General features: G+C 34.1%; 1 long non-coding RNA gene across 50 annotated transcripts in view; it reads left to right on the forward strand.

The window, feature by feature from the left end:
• Positions 1-711: 711 nt before the first annotated feature.
• LOC121787371 overlaps positions 712-23,621 on the forward strand; it is a 25,166-nt gene continuing 2,256 nt past the window's right edge. For 3 of the 50 annotated variants that reach the window (XR_006047444.1, XR_006047448.1, XR_006047447.1), the window contains exons 1-10: positions 712-1,013; positions 1,329-1,820; positions 1,971-2,129; positions 2,824-2,907; positions 2,984-3,155; positions 3,247-4,614; positions 5,026-5,165; positions 6,386-6,505; positions 14,452-14,519; positions 14,753-14,803. This is a non-coding gene — a long non-coding RNA (uncharacterized LOC121787371). Of the gene's footprint in view, positions 1,014-1,328; positions 1,821-1,970; positions 2,130-2,823; positions 2,908-2,983; positions 3,156-3,246; positions 4,615-5,025; positions 5,166-6,385; positions 6,870-7,017; positions 7,086-7,316; positions 7,369-7,556; positions 7,625-10,127; positions 10,990-11,084; positions 11,167-11,634; positions 11,786-12,023; positions 12,177-12,298; positions 12,475-13,049; positions 13,467-13,575; positions 13,668-13,755; positions 13,876-14,451; positions 14,520-14,752; positions 14,804-15,374; positions 16,302-16,720; positions 16,862-17,370; positions 17,525-23,621 lie in introns of those variants that run through there. The other 47 variants (XR_006047430.1, XR_006047435.1, XR_006047438.1 and 44 more) reach the window with 47 other exon arrangements.

Genomic DNA, 23,621 nt, shown 5'->3' on the forward strand with positions numbered 1-23,621 from the left:
GGATACATAATGCACTCCACATTATACTATTAAAAGCTTGTCATCTCTGCTCAACATATCCTATCATCGTTGCCGCTCAACCTGCACAATTTTATTTTTCGGAAAAGAAACTTTAAGCCACAATTGATTAACGCGACATTTTATTTTAAAACAGCCCGAGAAACACTAAAATAGTTCATACGTAAAATTCTACTTTAGTCTAAGTTCTTTTAACATATATCATATCTAAACATACTTTAACATGGAATGTGACCACATTCCACGACAGTCACTAGACTAACCAACTTGAAGGATGACGCCCGACTAGTCTGAGCAAGGACCTGAATTCGGTAGTAACATAATTTATCTAGTAGGTATGCTCCCCTTTGCTAGTCAAACAGATAGACAATGCTCAAGACAAAACATAACATTACATAACTTATATAATGCCATCATCCGAATGTCGTCGGAACGGATGGAGTATTCAACGTAAAAATTTTAAAAAATATTTTTATAATATATTTTATAAATATATCAATAAAACAAATCGGTCTTAAGTAATTAGTGATAAAAATAAAAAACCAACTTTTGTAAAAAATGATACGTGTACTATACGGAGTATGAAAGAAGTCGTGCTGTATGGTGGGCCATGGGGTTGAAATGCAATTTGTATTAATATTTGCCTAAACCATAATAAAAGGGAAAATGGGTTGAAAATGAAGATAACTTGTATGTCTGCGTTTTACTCCATTTCCTATGCGTTTAATGCACGGTGCTGTGTTTTTATAGACATCAGAGGATTCGTTCCCTTCAACACACCCATCAAGGAATTAATCCCAGCCCAAATAAATTACCCTTTCTATCTAAAATTCTTTTTCGATTTGAATTCCCCCAAATTAGAATTCCCGTTAGAAAAAGTATCACTCCCATTAACCGCCTCACTTTCTAGTCTCGATTTCTCCGGCTGCGACGACGCCTCCGATTCCGGCTGCTCATCGTGGCTCCAGGCGCCGCCGACGTCGAAGCAATCTCCGGTAACTTTTTTCTCGCTGAATTTGCTTTTAGTTCTATGTTTATTTTAGTTTTGTGGAAATGGAGTTTGACATGGGTTTGCGAAACTGGTTTAGTTCCCAGCGGCGCGTTACTGAGTGGTAGTGTTGGGGGCGAAGTTGTAGTTTGTGATAATGCGTGCAAATTAAGCTACAAAAAATGGGTGTAGGTGATTAGGTGTATTATGGAGTTTTAATTTGTTAAATTTCTTGGCGGTATTGTCCTTTTCCTTGTTTATTTGTATTTTCCTGCTATTTTGTGTTCCTTTTTGGAATTTCACTGTCTTTGTTGCATGTCAGTGTTTATTTAAATCGACGAGGCGGGATACACGTCACCGTCGACCTCCTCACGGACTCACCGTCTGATTTCGGTGCCGCCGATTCTCTCTGAACGGCTCTCCAGAATCCACCAAGCAGTCGTTGCAGCGGTGGACTGCCGTGGACTTCTCGGCCTAACTAAGTTGTTTCCATTAACTTTCCAGTTTATAAATTTTATCTTCCTGTTTGGCTAGATATGTTAGGGAGTTAGATCTGGGTCATGATATATGGGTTCCCATCTTGATTTGTGAAGCTATTAAACTTATTGTGATGTCCAAACATTCTTGGGTTGAAAGAGCAGGTCATCGCTTGTTTATTTGTAGATTGGTGTTATTCCTTTGAGCATTTATCTTAGAATTTGGTCTCAGCCATTTTGCAAGCTAGACCCACTGACTGACTCTATTTCTCTCTCGATTTTGATGGTGAAACAGTTGTGTGATGCTGGAACTGTAGTTTGTTGGGAACTCTGCAGAGGTCAAATCTTCAATTTCTTGGCTTGTTGTATTAGGGATGTACTCGTAGAAATTAATAGGGTTGTTCTAAATGTTACTGTTTATGTTACAGATATTGTTATTGGTATTTATACTTCGGAATGCACATGTCGGAATTACATGATTATTGCAGGTTGACATGGAAAAATATGCAAGGAATCTTCCTCGTCACCTTATTGCAGTGATTATGGATTGGGAAATGGACAAATCCACATTCAAGTATTTGCTATGTGGAATTCTTCTCTTGCATTCCATGATTCATCTTGCCTCTCGAGTGCCCAAAATTGAACAGGTTATCGGAAGTCAAACTGTATTTTCTATCATCATATCAAGCAGACGACACTGGTCTAATTTTTGTTAGTTTTCAAAAGCCCTATATTACACTTATAATTGGATTTGTGTGCTGATTGATGCAAGATGACAAACATACACGGATTGAAAGAATTTTTTATTTGACTTGGTTACTTTACTAGTGACATGTATTCTCTTATAGTGGTTTTTTCCACTGCATCATGTAACAGTATCTTTGTTTTCACTTTCCTTCTTTTTGCTTTAGGAAACTATTGTAATAGATGGAGGTTTAAAAGTATCTTAACAAGTTTTTTTCTAGTTATCCTGACAACCTCTCTGCTTAATTTCCTCTAGTTTTAGGTATGTGCAGTTGCTAATGTTTTTGCATAAACCACAACTTCCTAAGCTCATAAACTCACCAATAAAATGCGCTACTTAATGTTGTGTAGGTATTTTAGTTCCACTTCTCCAGGGCCCTTTTGGTCTTTAACCTTTAATAATTATGATTCACAGCTCCTTATCTTCACATTGATCCTAGCTCTTTCTTAATTTATCTTTGTTGTTTATTGTACTTGAAAATTATTGACATTCTCAACTTTTGGCATCATACTTGTTACGTGTATCATGATATGGTTATATTTGTATACATCCTTTGTATCCCCCTTAATTCATATATCATCATATGTTTTCTTCAGATATTGCTTGATGATGTGAAGATATCAGAGCAACTGATTGACCTGGTCTTCTATCTGCTAGTTCTACTTGGTCCATACAGACATGTCAGTATTCATTTCCTTGAAAGTTTAGATCTTTCCTCTGTTGTTTGTAGATATGTACTTACTACTTCGTATCCAGGAATCTCACACCATACCCAATGGCATGGTTCTTCTTCATTCGGCTCTGGTAGTTTGTATTATAAAATTGTTTCTCCACACTACCAAGAGGTTGCTCAAGCATTGAATGCATATTACAAGGTAGCAATCCAGGATTTGGTGAAAACTAAGAACATTAAATTACTTGTTTAATGGTATAAATCTTCCTACTCCATCATCTTGATTGTTGTTATTTCAATGTGTTATCAAGTAATGTTGTGGCTGAGTAAGTAGAGTTGGTGGCAGGTGGACATATTCATAGAGGCAGAATTTGCTGCTGTTTGTGTAGATGTCAAGTTTCTGCAGACCAACGATTCATCTGGAAGTGCTTTCCCTACTACTGAAGAGACCTTGAATCACCTCTGCCAGAGTGTGATTCTTCTCTTCAATTTCTACAGTCCTTGTGTCAGCAAAAGTTGTTCCGGGAATGCATTGTGAAGAACAAGATTTTATCCTTTCATCTGATTAGAGTTTTCACTGCCTGAAAGCATTGACATTTCTTTAAAATGTCAAATGTGGTGAATACATGTTTCTGCTCCAGGAAACTTGAGCTGGAATTTCTATTTTGCATACATGTTTCTGCTCCGGGACTTCATTTATTTCTGTCCAAGTGAGATAGTAAGAGATTCCATAATCAGCTTGATTTGCTTATGTGGCTGCAGCTTTATCTGATGCATGTTGATGTATGTCCTAGGATTTGTTTGTTACATTTGAGCTTGGGTGAAAAAGTTGATGTTTGATACGTGGGAATGTAATTCCTTGTCTCCCAATAGTATAGCACATTTGGTCGATGTGGTTTAAGTGGATAAAGGGTTTTATTGAGGGTCCCACTATGTTGTGAAAAAATGTGGTTTTTTGATAAATGTGTCATTGGAAGTTTGAAATATAAACTAGAGTGTCTTCATGAACCAAAATGGAAAGTGCTAAATTTTAGGGGACACCAGACATAGTAATTGTGCTATAGTACTGGGGGTCGGATAAAGTAATTGTTACACTAGAGAATGATTATACAATGTTGGGCAGTCAATTATTTTTAAGCTAGATTAGTACTGTGAATTAGCATATTACAAGTTCTATTAATAGCATTTATAACTTTATCCCGCTAGAGAACTAAAATCTCACACTTCTGAATTCTTTCTTCATTCGTGTTTACTTTCTCTTTTTCTTTTCCCCTTTTGTTTCTTTATTATTTATTTTCTCCCTTGTGTCATGTTTATTAATTCAGGAGTAGTGTGGTAATGTAGTCGTTCTTATTCTGGTTTAGGCTGTCATGAACTTAAAATTATTGGGCTTAGACAATATTTCCTCGTACATGGCTGCTATCTCTCACCTAAAATCTAAAGCTTTATCTATTGCGAGTGCACTTTCCAATTAAGATTAGTGGATTTATGCCTTTGAATAATACAACTGCTGCTGGTAAAGTTAGCGCACCTTAAAATTTTTATGTGCTTGTGCTTGGTGTGGTTGTGTAAACCGGCCCTTATTTCTTTGAAGTAAATGTATTTTTTTCTGCTGCAGCTGTTGCACCTTTGTGAAGCTGAAAGTGTATCCTACCTGGAAGAGGTGGCCAGCAAAACATCAACTCAGGATGTGGCAAAGTCTGTTGGACTCAAGGTATTGGTTTCTAAAGTCAAAGCATCATGCAGTTTCTGTCATAACTCTCAGAGAGATACATGTGTCATTGCATTTATAATAGAAAAAGAATTCCCAGACCCTTTAGATCTATTGTTACAATAACATTGAATAACCAGCAAGTTTTATACTTTGAAAATGAAACTAAAATTATCTTAAATGTGCTGCAGAAATTTTACACACGAGAAAACCCAAATCCGACATTTCAAACTTTTTCTTGTTTGTAGTATTGCCCAGTCGCAGTTCGGTCTATAACAAATGTTTATAGTATTTCCTATACAATAAGCATTGCAATATCTGCACTTTGAGAAGATTTTTCCTTCTATACATATGCAGTTGTCAATTTGTCATTTTGTCTTACTTGGTGGTATCATGGGCATTTGTTTTGTATAGGTTCTTGCGTTGCTAAAAAAATGTTTAATGCTCCCTCTGAGGCAAGCTACCCGAAGGGGCAACTGGAACTTAATGCAATGCGCTTGGCAGATGTCTTGTCAGATGATTCAAATTTTCTGTCATTCATCATGATAAACTTTGTAAGCTTTCTATCAGTACAACTAATTTTAAAATTTTAGAGTGCTATGGATTCCATGCCATGGTTTCTTTGCTATTCATGATTGAAGGTCGAAAAGACTCGAAGCATGACATCTGAGTTTCTTAGAAAATGTCTTTGCCTATTTGAACACACCAATGATGTGCTTGAAGAGATATTTTGATCAAATTGCTGGTTTTAACAAATGGATGTTAATTTTATGAAAGTAACTTTTAAATGAAAAGGTGAGAGTTTCAGCACCTGCAATAACCTAGACTTGTCGATCACCTCCGATCTTATCTTAGCTTAAAATGGTAGTACTATGTCATCTGTGGACAATGTTATTTGTATTTTGCATGTAATTTGCAAGTATAGTGTGCCTATGGATCTAGTGGCAAATTATGAACTCAAACCTAACCAACTAATTTTTTGAATATGCTGGTATCTTGTGAAATGGAATAATGAGGGCTTCCCAAACTGTTGTTGCTATGTTCACAAGTCACTTAGCACATACAATGAATTTGTAAGTTTACCAGTATAAATATTTTTGTCATTTTAATCATCTAATCGAAAAACTTCCACGAACTGTTCAAGTGACATCATTTCCTCATTTGGTTTTTGTCACTGCAATCAGATACAAATGATTAGTAAGAAGAGTTTCAGCTATTTGTCAATGTATGATGGTTAATTATTTATTTTGTTTGACGTTTCATGTCTCAAGTATAATGAAAATAGGTATGCCATACCATAGACATCAATTATTTTAATTTATCAATTGTTATAATCTTTTCTCATGGAAATTTTGCATTTTTTTTCTGACACAAAAAATGCGTTCCTTTAGAGGGAGGCTTTAGCTGCAATCTTTCTTTTCCCTCATGAAGAGTTTGTATCTGGCTAGTGCTCGTCTGACCTTCTAGTTTCTAAAGAGGATGCACTATTAAACTATGAATTATATACATCACCACGATAATTCATATTTAACCAAATCAGTCAGTTACAACTATTGCATTGTCTGAAACTCCCTAAGTCATCAATGTATATAGACACATTAAATTTGAATTTACCCCTTGTAGTGTACCTCGTTCCTCTTATGCTCATCAGAGAACGTCTTTGTTGATTAAAGTGATTGCAAACCTTCATTTCTTTGTCCCGATGAATGCCAGGGTAAATGATTTAGTAATTTTGGTATTATTTAGCAACTAATAACTTTTGTTTCAATCCCAGATGAGAAGGATCTGTCAACAAGTTCGTTTGGTTCATATGGAAGGACTATCAGAAACTGTCAGATGGATTCTTCTCTCTACTTCAAAGCTGACAAAGTATCCACAATTAGCAAGAACTTATGTATGCCTGCTTCTAATACACTATTGCATGTAGGTTCACTATTAAGTCATGATTTTTGAATGAAGATGATGTACAACTACTGAGGTAATTTCAATGTATGCTTTCCTTCCATGCTGATATCGGGCATTAATTATTTGTTTGTCCTATCTTTCTTAGTTTGCAATTTAGGTAATGAAACATTCTCGCACATGGTCATTATGCTGCGTCTTATAGTTCCTCTTTTTTTTATTTAATAAACCTGCTTCACTCAACACATTTATTCATTATGTGCATTCTGTAGATAGGTAATCTTGTTCGTGGGTTATTTATAAGTCATTTTGTGTCCCGGATCGTTCGTGCTGCATCTGAAGATCATTTAGTCCATGTAAAACCTCTCATGCTTAACCTATGGATATCATTCATCTTTTTTCATAAAATGTTAAGTGCATCTGTTTTTGGGGTCTTAATAGAAATGATCTTTACCTTAGCACATATATATTTTTATCGCTAACCATTTTTTATATTACCTTTAGGACTAGCTTCCTATATTGGACTCTCAGCCCAGATGAAAAAAAGAGTCGCCCAATGCTACATTTTTTCTGTAAGAGATCATCTCATGTACCTTTTCTTGTGATGTTGTAATTACCTTTTCTAGTGATGTAAGACAAAACTTACACTTGATAAAAGAAAACAAAAGATTTTTTTATGATATAAAATGTTTCCTTCCTTTCGCTTAAGATTTGAAAATCATGTAAAAAAAACCATGTTTAAATAATACTTAATTTGCTCAGGGTCTTACATGATATGCAAATGATTTTACACTGTTTTGTAGGGAATAAGCTTCATAAAAAAGGAGTTTTAATGCAGAAAAGGAAGGTAGGAAGGTAAGACTATCTTGTAAAGATGACAGGAAAGATGGCACTATATATTTAAAGAAAACAATGTAATTGATCAATCAAAATTGAATGTCGCAAAGTTTCGAAGATGATCTAAATTGACAGAGTATTTTTTTTTTGTTCTGCTAAAGATATACTGGTAGAGGTTTGTTTTCAGCATTTTGGTATGTCAGCAGGTAGTTTTCCCATACGTATTCGAGGATTCTGGTAACTCTACATCAAATCCTAGTCTTTGAGGATTCTGGTAAGTTTACTTCTCATCTTATTCGGGTGTTATTCAAACTTGTATATACTCAACTTGTAATGTTTCCTACTTATACATGAGAGCCTAGCTGCTATTTATTCTCACCTGTGGCTGAAATGTTAATTTTATAGAGAATTGAAATGTTATTTTCTCTTTGTAACTGACATGTTATTATTGAGAGTAAATTTCTGAAAGGTTGTCTGTCATGGTTCTTTAATATGTGCATCTCCCTATTTTTTAATGAATTCAGATGCATCACCAATAGATAAACAAGGGATATTAGCTTCATAAATATCCGAAAGTGCGCTATTACTATACTGCTTTGTTATGAGAACAAAAAGCTTCCACGAACAGACTTTCACCACTTGCTATTTGTGTGTGCATGCAAGATCTTCTCTATATTGATTGTAACTAGCACACTTTTTTATGGGTTATTAGTGTAGACTTCGTTTCCCTCAAGGGTTGGTCTGCAAACTTGTTGTTGCTTACTAACTTCTGGAGAGCTAGGTTTCCCGTGCTTCAAATAAGGTGACAATAGTGTTCTTTGGTGTCCGATTTCTTGAGCTAAGGAGAGAGAACTATTCCGGTTTTGAAAAATTAATTGAAAAGCCATATGGTCGATCGACTAAATGAGAGCTTTACGAGTTGCAATCTTGTTGATATTGGTGCATAATAATGATTTGGGCAATAGGACTAAAAGCCTCATATCCAAATTATCACATGCCTAACCCTGCATAAACCCCTAGTGAGCCAGTTTGAGCCCCCAAAGCCTAATTTCTTTGTTAAAAATATTGAAGTCACTATATTAGCCTATCTATTATATCCATTCGTTGGCCTATATTTTCTACCCGTCACTAAAATTAAAGTGCTAGCACATTCTTGGGAGGGTATTTATGGTGGCAAGAAAAAGATGGAAGTCCTGGAACATTCATTTGGTGATATTCATTTTTTCTGAGATGTGTAAAAAAAGCCAAGGCTCGAAAAAAAATAAGTAAAATGGCAGCCTTTCATGTGTAAAAAAAGCCAAGGCTCGAAAAAATAAAAGTAAGAAGGCAGCCTTTCATGTTTAAAAAAAGCCAAGGCTCGAAAAAAAAGAAAAAGGCAGCCTTTCATGTGTAAAAAAAGCCAAGGCTCGAAAAAAAAAATGAGAAGGCAGCCTTTCATGTTTAAAAAAAGCCAAGGCTCGAAAAAAAAAAGAAAAAGGCAGACTTTCATGTGTAAAAAAAAGGCAAGGCAGGAAAAAAATAAAAATAAAAGGCAGCCTTTCATGTGTAAAAAAAGCCAATGCTAGACAAAAAAGGCAGCCTTTTATGTTAATAAAAAGCCAAGGCTAGAAAAAAAAATATCGAGCGAAAATTAGAAATAGTTAAAGAACGCTCAAAAGAATAAGATGAATTGGTTTAGATGGTAGAAAATATCAAGTTTGGGGTGTTGAGCTATCAGAATTTTGTACGCATTGAGTGAGATGTGAAGGATGTTTTGATGGATGTGCTAGCATTTTAATAATGGTGGTAACCTACTTGACCATATATGATCACACCTTTACCAAAAGCCCCATTACATCCAAATGAATAAGACCTTTTCATTTATGCATCATATTGACTTGTGAGCAATGAATTTTGTTTGAGTTTGGGAGAAAGATCTTATGTGCTTAAAATAAAGAATAGCCGGAAGAACTTCTCTTTAGGAATTAGCGACGATGGTTTGAGACTCCCAAGACATAACTCGAACTTAGATTGAAGCATTGGGATGCCTAGCTCTTAGGGAATTAGTTCGTGTACAGTTGTTGTTCTAAAGTCTTACCCGCGAGAGAATTCAGGGTCAACCTAATTTCTCTAATGATTTGTGCGATTTGGCCTGACTTGAAGTAGAGGATTATCTAATATCTTGTGAGTGTGCTTAATTGTCTAACTTGCTTGAGGGCGAGCTTTATAATTTATCTGTTACATATATTATATTTTTGTGAGTTATACTGTGCATGACGTGTTTCTACTTTTTCTAATCCACTTTTTTGCTACCTTGCAGCTTTATAATTAACACATACATAATATTCTATTTTTCTGTGTCATATGCCGTGTACAAATATGTGCTTTAGTAGTGTTTCTTTGATATATAAACCCCATTGATTGTCAAATCTGGCATCTTAATATATCTGTTAAATGTATGTCCATGGTTATGTTGTTTCTGGTATCAAATGGTCATTATAGAATTCTACAAATATCTGCAAAGGTAAAAGTGATTTATATGCTAGAGCATTTGTTACTGTCCTCAATCTTGGTAAAGGTAAATGTGGTATTCATGGTATTTTCTAAGATAATTTGGAGTTTTATGTTGTACTTGTCCGTATGTTGGTATGTCCTACTTAGAATATGTTTCGGTATTATATGAATTATCTGCGGTGTATAGTCTCTGATATTCTATTCTATTACCTATGATGTTTGTCTAATCTGTTGTTTTGTTATTCTCTTTTAGTATCTAACTCTTCCGTCCATGTTTGGAACAGGCTCCAGCATCAGAAGCTCAGGACTAGATATCTTTTTATTATAAATAACTTGTCCACTGCAAATGTTGAGGCTAAAGCTAAAGAGTTTATTGAAAATTTGAATTTTATACTATCCCTGGTTAGCGTTGTATATAGTTATGGAGAGGGAGAGATTTAGCTTGGCACTACATTCCTTACCTTAAACAGTTCTCTGGATGCAATTTACCTTTGGAGTTACTCTTTCTGTTTGGCATTTTGAAATATTTTGAAATAAAATTGAAACATTTGAACAGAGATAATGTGCAAGCCGTTTATGTAAACTGCCAGGTTTGATTTTTCTACTTACTTTATTCATTTTGGAAAGCCGGTTTTTATTCTTGGTATTTGTACTATGTCTAGGTTCTGTTTTAAACAGAACTTGTAATATCTAGTGTGGAAGAACTATCACTGCTGAAAATTTAGGAAGCTGGCTTGGGAAGATTACTATTGGGAAGTTCTAAGGGAACGAGTGGTAGATTCAAAAGCTTTGATTGTAGAGGTTTCTTTTCGTCTGTTTTGTTTTTGAGTTTACTTCATAAACTTGGAGTTGGGTTGTCTGAAATCCTCATGTTGCAATAAATATTATTATCTCATCTTGTTGATTCAAATTTTTTTTCTGACACATGGAAGTATATTATTTGTTGAATGCTTTTAAGGGACTCGGGATGCCTGTTAATTCTTTTACCTCAAAGGTACGATCCATGGTTTATTTTTTATGTAGTTGCGAGTCCAAGTTTATTTCAACTCAAATGTGTTTGTTTTAGATTTTCAAAGCCTGTTCAAACAGCATTGCATACGGGCCTCCTCACCCTTGGGCAGTGGTAATCTCAAATTTAAGATTGAAGTAATTCTGTATAAACATATCTGGTTAATCTTTGTTTTGGATTCCAAATCACAAATTTTGGACAATTTTCTTTGTTGATATCTCTTTGGTTTCAGGTTCTGTTTAAGCATTTAAGTGTTGACCTCAAGGATGTCACACCCTCTTCTCTTCTAAAGGATGTAGTTTGACAATTTGAAGGTAATCCTGATTTTTTAAATAAGGATGTTTGATCTTCACAACCACCAAGAATGCATGAGGTGAAATGTGGAATTATTTCGACACTAAACTAAATTGAGATACCCCTTGATGTTGCTGCCTCTCCCCCATCTTGGCAGCCACTCTCATATAAAGTGCAGCTTGTTGCATCTACTGTGGCAGGGTGACTGCAAAAATTATATAGGCCCATGTAGGAAAATCTAATTAATTATTTGACTTACATATTGGGGAGGTTTCCTTCATTATTTTATTTTGCAAACAATTTTCGTGCAGTAAATAATTAATTACAATGTATGGACTCTAGCCTACTCCGATTTCTGTATATTTTATCTGTTGACTTGATTACTTGATTAGCCTACTCTAACCTAACTATGTTAGTTATAATGTTTTCCTGTTCTAAAATATTCAGCTTGCCTAATGTTTATCCTTTGTGAATGCTTCTGCTTCAAGATCAGTCATTAAGCATCAACTTGTTACTCACCTTACGCTGGGCATTGCTTTACGAGCTATTTCAGTTGCTCATACTGAACCTGACGTTGGCCATAGTTCCAATACTAATCACCGACCCGGTCTTATTCAATCTTCTGCTCCACAAATTGAGGTATTAATGTTATCTTCCTGTTAAGTTATTGAACCTGCATATGAGGAACAAAGGACTGTTTCCTTGAAAACATGACAAATGTTAAATTGCTATCTGGATGTCATCATCCAAAATCATCTTCCCTCATACCTATATGTGGTTTCTGGTTTCTCATGTCTATGTAGTTGTGGATAATACTTCTATTCCAAGTGATTTGTGTGAACTCATGATCACTGTAATTGCGTCCTTTTGTTTTCAGATTGCAGGCCCACCATTTTCTCTGATCGGACCCGGCAGCATATTGTCTGGATTAGCAATTCCCTCTTAGATCCCACTACAACAGAGACCACCAAGTTCTCTAGATGAGAGTGGACTCCTAATTTCATGAAGCCAACACAATACACCTACCTTTCCCTAGGCAAGTAATAGGGTCTTTGTCTACTTTGAAGTAGTTCACTCGATACTTTTTCTATTTTTACATTGTTTTGACTGTATTTATGAGAGCTAATCTACTCAAACCCACAATGCAGTGATGCAGTGGCGCTATGCTGTCAATACAATCTGCCTCGTGGGTTTTCAACGGTCTTCTAGATCAACCTCAGCAATAAAATTATCACTTTTAGCTGTGCTACTTTTCTCATGGTGTGTTTGTTGATTACATTAACATTGGGACTGGTGTTACAGCTGAGAGAAGAAAAACTTCCATAGAGGTGATTGGATGTAGCTGTCTTATACTTGTTTTGGTCTCTGTTTACGCTTTATCTTGATCATTTTGGTTTTCACATGCTTTACTCTGAGGATTTTCTTCCTTGTTATGGACTCCTTACTTAAATGACTTGTAATTTTGATCGGTTCCTCTGGTAACCTATGTGCTAACTAATAGCACTCTCAATCATATGTATAAAAATGGTTGTATTCTCGAATCAATTTCCGTTTCTTGAATTGTCAATCATTACCTATGTTCAACTAGATACTTGTACCATTATGTCCAGGATTATGTGGTTTCTGTATATTTTATCTGTTGACTTGATTTGTTTGGTCAAGTTTCTCAACAATTTAATTTGACTTAACATCGCTTATATGTCAATTATGTAGTTTTATACGTAGTCTACTGTCTTTGAATTTGTTATCTTTATTGGTCCGTTTGATGATTATGTTTGATACAACAATTTCTGGGTTACTGATTGAACAAACATGAGCACAGATAAATAGTGTTGTAAAATACTTTCAACCTAAAATATTCAGCTTGCCTAATGTTTATCCTTTGTGGATGCTTCTGCTTCAGGATCAGGCATTAAGCATCAACTTGTTACCTCACCTTACGCTGGGCATTGCTTTACGAGCTGTTTTAGATGCTTTGAGGAAGCCTGAAGATTCAAAAGTTTGTTCCTTCCTAGGTTATCAGTTAATGTTATTATTGAGAATTTCAGTCTGACCATGGCTTTATGACATTCATATGTTTTTCTTTGGGACTGAGGCATTGGAGCAGTTTGTGGACCGTCTCATTGGGTGGTCACAGTACTGCAATCTTATCCTGCACTTTGTAGCATTTATAGGGAGGGCACTTAATAAGATTTCAGCTGCTTGTACTGAACCTGATTTAGAGGGAACCTTTAGCTGCAATCTTTCTATTCCCTCATGGAGAGTTTGTATCTGGCTGGTGCTCGTCTGACCCTCTGAAGAGGATGCACCATTAGACTATGTATTATATGCATCACCTAGATAATTCTTATTACAACTATTGCATTGTCTGAAACACCCTAAGTCATCAATGTATATAGACACATTAAATTTGAATTTACCCCTTGCAGTGTACCTCGATCCTCTTATGCTCATCAGAGAACTTTGGTGTTGAATAAAGTGATTTCAAACCTTCATTGCTTTGTTCCTGATGTATGCCAGGGTAAATGATTTAGTAATTTTCGTTTTTAATCAGGGTATGCCGCTTGCTACTACTATTTAGTAACTAATTACATTTGTTTCAATCCCAGATGAGAAGGATCTGTCAACAAATTCATTCGGTTCATATATAAGGACTATCAGAAACTGTCAGATGGATTCTTTTCTCTACTTCAGAGCTGACAAAGTATCCATAATTAGCAAGAACTTATGTATGCCTGCTTCTAACTCTTCCCTTGATTAATCAAGTAGTAGTACATATCTATATTCTAATACATTATTGCATGTTGGTTCACTATTAAGTCATGCAGAGTCTTTAGTGTCAGGATTTTTGAATGAAGATGATGTACAACTGTTGAGATAATAAGAATGTATGCCCTCCTTTCATGCTGAAATCGGCCATTAATTATTTGTTTGTCCTATCTTTCTTAGTTTGCAATTTAGGTAATGAAACATTCTAGCACATAGTCACTATGCAGCTTCTTGTAGTTGCACTTTTTTTTCTTTAATAAACCTGCTTCACTCACCACATTTATTCATTATGTGCATTTTGTAGATAGGCAATCTTCTTTGTAGGTTATTTATAATTCAGTTTGTGTCCCGGATCGTTCGTGTTGCATCTGAGAAACAATTAGTCCATGTAAAACCTCTCATGCTTAACCTATGGATATCATTCACACCTTTTTCCATAAAATGTTAAGTGCATCTGTTTTTGGGGCTTAGTAGAAATGATATTTACCTTAGCACATATATATTTTATCACTAACCATTTTTTATATTACCTTTAGGACTAGCTTCCTGTATTGGACTCTAAGCCCAGATGAAAAAAAGAGTAGCCCAACGCTACATTTTCTCTGTAAGAGATCATCTCATGTATCTTTTCTTGTGATGTTGTAATTACCTATTCTAGTGATGTAAGACAAAACTTATACTTGATAAAGGAAAACGAAGGATTTTTTTAATGATATAAAACGTTTACTTCCTTTTACTTAATATTTGAAAATCATGTAAATAAAAAACCATGTTTAATAACACTTAATTTGTTCAGGGTCTTACATGATATGCAAATGATTTTACACTGTTTTGTAGGGAATATGCGTCCTAAAAAGGAGTTTTAATGCAGAAAAGGAAGGTACGAAGGTAAGACTATCTTGTAAAGATGATAGGAAAGATGGCAGTATATATTTAAAGAAAACAATGTAATCGATCAATCATATAAGGTGTAGCTTGTTGCATCTACAGTGGCAGGGTGACTGCAAAAGTTATATAGGCCCATGTAGGAAAATCTAATTAATAATTTGAATTACATATTGGGGAAGTTTCCTTCATTACTTTATTTTGCAAACAATTTTCGTGCAGTAAATAATTTAATTACAATGTATGGACTCTAGCCTACTCTGATTTCTGTATATTTTATCTATAGACTTGATTTGTTTGGTCAAGTTCCTCAACACTTTAATTTGACTTAACATCTCTTATATGTCAATTAGGTAGTTTTATACATAGTCTACTGTGTTTGAGTTTGTTATCTTTATTGGTCCGTTTGATGATATGCTTGATACAACAAATTCTGGGTTACTGATTGAACATGAGCACTGATAAATAGTGTTGTAAAGTACTCTTCAACCTAACTATGTTAGTTGTAATGTTTTCCTGTTCTAAAATATTCAGCTTGCCTAATGTTTATCCTTCGTGAATGCTTCTGCTTCAGGATCAGTCATTAAGCATCGGCTTGTTACTCACCTTATGCTGGGCATTGCTTTACGAGCTGTTTTAGATACTTTGAGGAAGCCTGAAGATTCAAAAGTTTGTTCCTTCCTAGGTTATCAGTTAATGTTATTATTGTGAATTTCAGTCTGGCCATGATTTATGACATTCAGATGATTTTCTTTGGGACTGAGGCATTGGAGCAGTTTGTGGACCGTCTCATTGGGTGGCCACAGTACCGCAATCATATCCTGCACTTTGTAGCATTTATAGAGAGGGCACTTAATAAGATTTTAGCTTCTCATACTGAACCTGATGTTGGCCATAGTGTCTATACTGATCACCGACTTGGACTTATTCAATCTTCTGATCCACATATGGAGGTATTAAGCATAGTAAGTTATCTTCCTGTTAAGTAGTTGAACCTGCATATGTGAATTAGCTTATTACAAGTTCTATTAATAGCACTTATATCCCACTAGTTAACTAAAATTCACACTTTGTTTCTGATTACTTTCTCTTTTTTCCTTTTCCCCTTTTGTTTCTTTATTATTTGTTTCTTCCCTGTGACCTGTTTATTAATTCAGGAGTTGTGTGGCAATGGAGGCATTCTGTTCTTATTCTGGTCAGGCCGTCATGGACTTAAAGTTATCGGGCTCAAACAATATTTCCTCATACATGGATGCTATCTCTTTGAATAAGTGGATATATGTCTTTGAATATTACAACTGCTGGTGAAGTTAGCACACCATTAAAATTTTATGTGGTTGTGCTTGGTGTGGTTGTGTGAACAGCCCCTTATTTCTTAAAGTAAATCTGATTTTTTCCGTTGTTGCTTTTGCACTTTTGTGAAGCTGAAAGTGTATCCTACCTAGATGAGGTGGCCAGCAACACAGCAACTCAGGATATAGCAAAGTTTGTTGGACTCGAGGTATTCTAAAATCAAAGCATCATGCAGTTTCTGTTACAACTTTGATAGATATACATGTTTCATTGCATTTATAATAGAAAAAGAATTCCCAGACCCTTTAGATCTATTGTTACAATTACATTGAAAAACCAGCAAGTTTTGTACACTGAAAAGGAAACTAAAATAATCTTAAATGTGGTGCCGAAATTTTACACATCGAGAAAACCCAAATATGACACATTTCAAACTTTTTCTTGTGATTTTAACCGCCTATTATAATCCTAGTTTGTATTATTACTCAGTCGCAATCCGGTCTATAACGAATGTTTATAGTATTTCCTATACAATAAGCATTGCAATATCGGCCTCCAATACATATGCAGTTGTCAATTTGTCATTTTGTCTTACTTGGTGGTATCATGGGCATTTGTTTTGTATAGGTTCTTGCGTTGCTAAAAAATTTGTTTAATGCTCCCTCTGAGGCAAGCTACCCGAAGGGGCAACTGGAACTTAATGCAATGCGCTTGGCAGATGTCTTCTCAGATGATTCAAATTTTAGGTCATTCATCATGATAAACTTTGTAAGCTTTCCATCAGTACAACTAATTTTAAAATTTTAGAGTGCTATGGATTCCGTGCCATGGTTTCTTTGCTATTCATGATTGAAGGTCGAAAAGACTCGAAGCATGACATCTGAGTTTCTTAGAAAATGTCTTTGCCTATTTGAACACACCAATGATGTGCTTCAAGATATTTTTTTGATCAAATTGGTGGTTTTAACAAATGGATATTAATTTTATGAAAGTAAATTGATACACTTTAGTTGCAGGAGTTTAGAATGAAGATGATGTATAACTGTTGAGGTAATTTGAATTTATGCCTTCCTTCCATGCAGAAACTAGGCATTAGTTATGTGTTCATGTCCTATCGTTCTTAGTTTGCAATTTAGGTAATGAAACAGTCTAGCTCATTGTCACTATGCTGCTTCTTACACTTTTTTTTCTTTAACAAATCTGCTTCACTCACCACATTTATTCATCATATTTGTTGTCTTCTTGCAGACTTTAATGAAGTTTGTTTCTTGTTGCAGGAGCTTGGAAAGGAGTGGACAGAACAACTAGCTTCCTATATTGGACTCTCAAACCAAATGAAATGCATGTATTTGGTGTATAGTGTGTGGATCTGTTTATAGTGTTTGTAATATATGTATAATGTGTGTAGTGCATGTGTTTTCTTAGCATGCAGTGTGTGTGTTGTGTTTTTGCATTTGAAGTGCATGTATTTAATGTGTATGTGTATGTATATGTAGTATGTGTATTTTGTGGATACTATGTGCAGTCTATATGCTTGGTAATTTTTATTTCTTGAAGTGAGTTTACTGGGTGCAATGATGAATGTAGTGTATGAAGTATGTATAGTTTGTGTAGTGTAGTGTATGTGCAGTGCGTGAAGTATGTATATTTTGTCTATAGTGTGTGTAAAGTGTGTTAATTTTTTTAATAGTGTGTAGTATGTTTATTTTATGTATGTGTGCAGTGTATATTGTCTCTATTTTGTGCACAGTGTGTGTATTAAAGGCTTGAATGTAATGCGTATAGTCTATAATTTTATTTTGAATATATAATGTGCATTGTGTATTGTGTGTATTTTGTATAATATATGTATTATGTGTAATGTATGTAGTGTATGTGGTGTGTGTATTTCGTGTGTAGTGTGTAACTTGTAATTTGTAGTGTGTGTATTGTATGTAGTGTTTGTGTTTTATGTACGGCGTACTGTGATTTTGTGTTTGTGGATGAAGTATGTGTATTCTTTGTTAGTTTTAATAGTATGTGCAATGTGTGTGTTTGCCGTGTGTATTTTGTTTATAGTGTGTGCAATGTGTGTAGTATGTGTCGCATGTGTATACCAAATCTAGTGTGTTCTTTGTGTATAGTGTGTGAAGCGCAATATCTGTATTTTGTGAATATTGTATGCAATGCAAATATTTTGTGTATAGTATGTGCAAAACATATATATTTTGTGTATTGTGTGCAATGTAAATGTTTTGTGTACAATGTGTGCAAAATATATGTATTTTGTGTAGTGCATGTAGTATGTAGTGTGTGTAGAGTGTGCATTATATGTATCTTGTGTATATGTGTGCAATGTGTGTATTTTGTGTATAGTGTGAGTATTGTGTTTATGGTGTGTGTAATTTGTGTTGGTATAATGTATATTTTGTTTTTGTATAGTATATAGTGTGTATAGTGTGTGCTTTTTATGTATATGTATGTATATTTTGTGTATGTATTTGTGTATGTATAGTGTGTATCTGTGTAGTGTGTAGTATGTGCAACGCGTGTATACTGAGTGTAGTGTGTGAAGCGCAATGTTTGTATTTTGCGTATATTGTGTGCAATGTATGATGTGTGTATTTGTGTATATCGTGTAGTGTGTATTTTGTGTATAGTGTGTGTAGTGCATATTGCGTGTATTTTGTGTACTGTGTAGCGTTGTCTTATTTTGTACAGAGTGTGCAACGTGTTTATATGTGTTTGAAGTTCATGTATTTTGTGCATAGTGTGTAATATGTGTATTTTTTGTGTAGCGTACTTTGTATTTTAATTGTGTGGTGTATTGTGTATTTTTATTTTTGTAGCGTGTATGTTTTGTATATAGTGTGTGTAGTGCATTGTATGTGTTTTGTGTATAGTGTGTACGTTTGAAATTTGTGTTGGGTGTATAGTGGGTGTGTTTGAAGTGCATTGTGTATAGTGTTTATTTTGTGTGTATTTTGTTTATAGTATTGTATAATATGTGTTTTTTGTGTGTAGCATACTTTGTTTTTTGTTTGTGTATTTTGTTTGTGTAGTGTGTGTATTTTGTATATAGTGTGTGTAGTGCATTTTCTGTAGTTTGTGTATTGTGCTTGTATGTCTGATGTGTGTTGGTTGTGTTTGAAGTGCATGTATTTTGTTTGTAATATGTGCAGTGTATTTTGTTTATAGTATTTGTAGTGTTTATTTTGTTTATAGTATGTGTAGTGTGTGTATACTTTTTAATTGTATTTTGTGTAGTGTGTGTATTGGGCAATGCGTAGTGTGTACATGCGCAATGCGTGTATTTTGTGTGCCTATTATGTGCAATATATGGAATCTGTATGTGTTTTTGATGCATGTGGTTGTTTATATGAGTGCGCAGTGCATGAATTTTGTACTCTCTCCGTTCCTCAGTAATAGATGCATTTTATTTTGAGCACTCGTTTTGAAAAAATGATAATACATAGTTAAAGTAGAGAAATAGTAAAGTAAGATAGAAAATATGGTAGATACTCTTCTCTACACTATTCTCTATCTTACTTTACTCTTTCTCTACTTTAATAATTTATTATCATTTTTTTAAAACGAGTGCTCAAAATGAAATGCCTCTATTCCTTTGGAACGGAAGGAATATATGTTTTATGTAGTGTGTGTATTGTGCATAGAAGTATATTGTGTATTTTGTTTGTGTATTGTGTACCGTATATTTACCGTGTGTGTGTTTGTGTATAATATGTGGTGTGTATTGTGCATAGTGTGTGTAGCATATTGTGTATTTTGTTTGTGTTGTGTATAGTGTACCGTGTATTTACTGTGTGTGTTTGTGTATAGTATGTGGTGTGTCTAGTGTGTGCATTTTATGTATATGTTGGTATATTTTTTGTACGTGTATGTGCATTGCGTGTATATTTTATATATTGTGTGTATTTTGTTTTTAGTGTGTGTAATGTGCGTAGATGTATATGTAGTTGCGGTGCATGCATTTTGAGTGTATGTAGTGTGTATTTTATATATAATGTGTGTAGTATATTTTCTCTATTTTGTGTATGTAATGTTTATAGTGTGTATTTTTTATATAGTGTATGTGTATATTTTGTGCTTCTTTGTGAAGTGTGTGTATTTTGTGTTAGGATACTAAGTGCAGTGTATGTAGTGTTTTGTGAAATGTGTGTATTTTGTGTTAGTATACTAAGTGTAGTGTGTGTATAGTGTGTGTAGTGTTTGTTTTGTATGTTTGTGTGTAAATTGTGTGTATTTGTGTAGTGTAGGCAGTGTGTATTGTGTATATAGTGGGTGTATAGTGTGTACAATGCGTGTATTTGTTTAGGTGTGTAATATTTGTAGCGTATGTATTTGGTAACACAACATGAGTGTGTATTTAGTGTCGAGTGTATGAACTATGTGTATTTTGTATTTATGTGTGTATGAAGTGTGTAGTGTATGGGTTTATGTAGTGTGGAGTGTAAATGTTGTGGTTTAGCACAATGTCCGTATTACGAATATAGTTTGTATTTTGTCAAATGTAAATAGTGTATGTATTTTTTAACATAGTGCGTGTATTTTCTGAATGCCTGTTAGTGTGTATTTAGTGTATAGTGTATGAATTATGTATATTTTGTGTATAGTATACGAACTGTGTATTTTGTGCTTCTTTATGAACTGAGTTTATTTTGTATTAGTATTTGTAGTGTGTGCAATGTGTGTTTGTGTATTTGTAGTGTGTGTATTTTGTCACACAATGTGTTTATTTTACGTGTGAGTTTGTATTTAGTGTATAGTGTATGAATTGTGTATATTTTTTGTATATTGTATGAACTGTGTATTTTGTGCTTATGTGTGAAGTGAGTGTATTCTGTATTAGTATTTGTAGTTTTTGCAATGTGTGTATTTGCAGTGCATGTATTTTGTTTTTTTGTGTGTTTTTGAATCTGTGGTGTGTGTATGTATAGTCTATGAATTGTGTGTAAATGTGTGATTATTTGCAGTGTGTGCAATCGGTCTATATGTGTTTGTAGTGCATGTAATTTTGTATGTTTGTAGTGTGTATAATGTGTGTAGTGGTTGTGTTTTACGAAGTGTGCTGTGTGAGTATTGTGTGTTAGCGTGCGTTTAGCACAATTTGAGTATGTAGAATATAGTTTGTATTGTGTCCAATGTTTGTAGTGTATGTGTTTTATGTAGTGTGCAGTGTGAGTATTGTATGTATTTAGCACAACATCTGTATTTCGAATATAGTTTGTATTGTGTCCAATGTATATAGTGTATGTATTTTGTAACATGGTGTGTGTATTTTACATATGCGTGTGAGTGTGTATTTAGTGTATAGTGTATGAATTATGTATATTTTGTGTATAGTATACGAACTGTGTGTATTTGTGTGTATTTTGTGCTTCTATATGAATTGAGTGTATTTTGTATTAGTATTTGTAGTGTGTGCAATGTGTGTATATGTATTTGCAGTGTATGTATTTTGTTTTTGTGTGCGCTTTTGAATTTGTAGTGTGTGTATTTTGTGTATAGTCTATGAAATTTGTGTATGTATGTGATTATTGTGTGTGTTTAGCACAATGTTTGTATTTTGAATATAGTTTGTAATGTGTATAGTGTACTAACTGTGTGTGTTTTGTGCTTATGTGTGAAGTGAGTGTACTTTGTATAAGTATTTGTAGTTTTTGCAATGTGTATTTGTAGTGCATGTATTTTGTTTTTGTGTGTTTTTAATATGTACTGTTTGTATTTTGTGTATAGTCTATGAATTCTGTGTAATCTGTTTGTGTGTTTGTAGTGCATGTATTTTTTGTATGTTTGTAGTGTGTAGTGTATGTGTTTTACGTAGACTACTTTGTGAGTATTGAGTAGTGTATGTGTTTTACGTAATGTGTGTAGTGTATGTGTTTCATAAAATATTAGAGTTCATAATTTAATTTATTACATTATAAAAATAAATTGAAATTTGATATATAATATATAAATAATAATTGAGTTTGCTGTTTCAATTTTAAAATTTTATAATTTACATTTTAATTTTTTACTTTATAAATTTGTAATTTCTAAATTTTTAAAATTTTGTAATATTACAGTCGAATATATAATATTAGAAAAATATTCAAAACCACAAAAATAGTACCAAAATATATTAATCGATTATGGTTTATGTAATATTTTTTATAGATATTTTAATGTAATTTAGTTAGACATATCGAACATACAACATTTATTTATTGGGGAGTACTATGGTGCCACCATATATAGAGTACACCATACCACCAATATAGTCCACTAGATCTGGAAATCCAATGCTCATGATTAAATCTCGCACACAGAGTAAATGTTGCTGTCTAATGGGATTAGGAATTGTTGTCGGGGCTAATTTAGTCATTTCGAAAAATTTAAAGTTGAATCAAATTTGAAACACCCAAAATTTTGGGGGGTTAATTCCTTGCGTATCAATTTGAGAAAATAGTAGGACTCTCACCCAACTCCACCATTAATCTGCATCGACCCCTATCTCTCTCCAATCCTCCTCTTTTTTGAAAAACCACGGCTCCCTCGTGCAACACTTAAATCGGGATTTCGAATTGCTTCTATACCACGATTTCAGTCCGACTCTACACTTTTTTTCGGCAACAAGGTAATTTGACTGGAATTGTTTGCAATTTGATCGGACTTCCTTTTGGAATGTTACTATGCATGCAGATTAGTGTGTGTGTTTCCGTATTTATTCACGTTTGCTTGGATTTTTTCATTGTTGCAATGCGATTGAAGTACAATTCCTCCGATATTGTGGTCTGTTTAATGTTGATCGGTGTTTTTTGAAAAGATTGTTGTATAATCTGACGTTTGGACCTCAATTCTTGACGATTGCGTAGATGTTTTTGCAAACCAAGATTCGCGCTTGATTGGTAGTCGATTGGTTGCTTTATTGTATCCGCTGTATATTTTGTGAATGTTACTTGTTTGGTTGTTGCTTGCTTGCTTTATGTTTCCGCTATATTGTTGTATGATTTGCTATACGTTTCCATAGTGTTTTGGTTTGATGTACTGTATTGATTTGGTTGGGTTGTTGCTTGCTTGCTTTATTGTTTCCGCTGCATTGACTTTATTGATTTGATATACTTCTATTGCAGTATTGCTAGTTATACATTGCAGTGCGTCATTTACAATATTGCAGTATTGTTTATCACCAAATATTGCAGTGCTCATTTACAACATTGCAGTCGCATCATTATACCATATCTTGCATTCATGTGTATTGTGATGAACATCTTCGAATTCTAGTTTCATATATAGTATTGTTACAAATTTGTTTAGTTGCATGCCAAAAATGTACTACTGAGTTGTTGCTGGTTATATATGTGATACTGATATTGCAGAATTGTTGGTTATATATTGATGTGCATCATTTACAATATAGCAGTATTGTTTATCAACAAATATTACAATGCATCAATTGCAATATTGCATTGCATCGTGTGTATTATAATGTGCATCATTGGTTGAATGATTGTTATTATTGTATATAAAGTACGTGATAGCATTT

Source organism: Salvia splendens, chromosome 22, assembly GCF_004379255.2.
Source record: "Salvia splendens isolate huo1 chromosome 22, SspV2, whole genome shotgun sequence".
Lineage (NCBI taxonomy): Eukaryota > Viridiplantae > Streptophyta > Magnoliopsida > Lamiales > Lamiaceae > Salvia > Salvia splendens.